Source organism: Suricata suricatta, chromosome 3 (genome assembly GCF_006229205.1).
Source record: "Suricata suricatta isolate VVHF042 chromosome 3, meerkat_22Aug2017_6uvM2_HiC, whole genome shotgun sequence".
Lineage (NCBI taxonomy): Eukaryota > Metazoa > Chordata > Mammalia > Carnivora > Herpestidae > Suricata > Suricata suricatta.
In genome coordinates, this window is record NC_043702.1 from 150899064 (window position 1) to 150900832 (window position 1769).

Below are 1769 nucleotides of genomic sequence, written 5' to 3' on the forward strand. Positions count from 1 at the left end.
GGGAGGGGGCGGCGGCGGGAGGGGCAGTGGGGGCGAGGAGACCCACCCCCGCACCCAGATCCCGCCACTCGCCAGCGCCGGGCACCCGAACCGGGATTAGAGAATAAATTATCTGCTCTCTTCTCATTGGGCTGTGGCTGAGGACGCCGTCGGCGGCGCCGGGCTGGGAGCTCGCCCGGCTCTTTGCATTCACCGCACAGCTCCGGCTCGCCTCGCTTCGCGGGGGCCCGAGAGCTCTGGGCCTTGGCTCCAGACACCAGAGGACACCAGCCGGCTGCCCGCGCCGCCCCTCCCCCGCCGCCCGCCTCAGCCTGACCCCTCTCCTCTCCCGAATCTAGCTGGTGCCTTGGGGACGTAGAGACTGAGAAAGAGAAGCCCAGAGGGTGGAATCTCAGAGTCCCTCCCACCCGCCTCTCATTTCACCCCCTCTCCTAGGAGAAAGACAGGGGTGGGGTGGGGTGGGGGCAGCTGGGTTAGGACACCTGAGCCAAGCCCACCTCAGTCACAGAGAGCTTTGAGAGCCCTCCACAGGGCCCCTCTCAGGACCAAGTCTCCCTGCTTGGGGGTCATCTCCTGCCCTCCATGCGGCAGTAATGACAAAGAGGAGATGGCACTCGGGCTCTTTGCTTTCTCCGCTGTCCAGCCCCATCAGCTCCAGCACAATCTTGTTCCCCACTTTCCCGAGCCTTTCCGTGGCCCACCTGGGAAGACAGTTCATTAACTGCAAAGGAAATATGCTCTAGTTCAAGACAGCTCCCTGCCAAGAATTCATTCATTCATTCATTCATTCATTCATTCATTCATTCATTCAGCAGTATGCAGGGCCACCCTGTGCTGTGACATGGACTAGGCACCAGGAATACAAAGGGAAAAGATTCAGACGACATAGTCATGCAAAAATAAAATTAAATAGCAACTGTGTAAGAGATGCTATATCAATATATAGGCGAGTTTGAACCCAGAGGCAGGAGTGATTAACTTCAGCCATTCATTTAACAAATAAATGTCTTAAGTGCCAGGCTCTGTGCTGGGCCAGTGGGCTTGGTGCCCACTCCTCTGGAGTGGACATTCTGGTGGACAAGATGGGCACTGACTGGTGTGACATGAGCTAATCAGAGGCATGGGGGAGGCAGCGAATAGTAGGGATTCTTAATCTACTCTGGGGAGCTCAGAAAGACTTGTGTGAGAAAATGAGAGCTAAATTAAGCCCTAAAAGATAAAGAAGAGATAACTGGGTGAAGATGGGATGGGGAAGGACAAGGGAAGAGTTCTCGGCAGAAGGAACTTTCTAGAAAGGCTCTTGAGCCCCTGGTAACTGGCTTATTGGAAGGCAAGTAATCTGTCACCTTACAGAGAGGGAAGTGGGCCTGGGAAGAACTAGGAGAACTGCCCGGATTAGTATTTACAGATATAACCCAGGGCAGACTTCTCCATGTCCTACAGCCTAATGTTCTGGAAGAGGCTCACTTGTATGTTGTTAGGTCTCATCCTAGGCCAACCCCATAACCTCCTCCCATGTTGCTTCCAGCCACTGTCTGTTGCCGCCAGAACAACTCTGTGCCTTCTAAAGACAGCGCTAAAACAAAGAAGGTAGATGAGGGCAGCCCCGCTTCAGTGTATCACTTCTCAGAGGCTTGGCCCACTATTTGCTCTATCATTCAGTGATTCGGTGCCCCTGGCCCCCACATGGGGAAGCTGTCCTTAAGACTGGCCTAGACTCCTTTCCATGTGCTGAGATTGGATGCTTTCCAAGCAGTTCTGCGTTTATA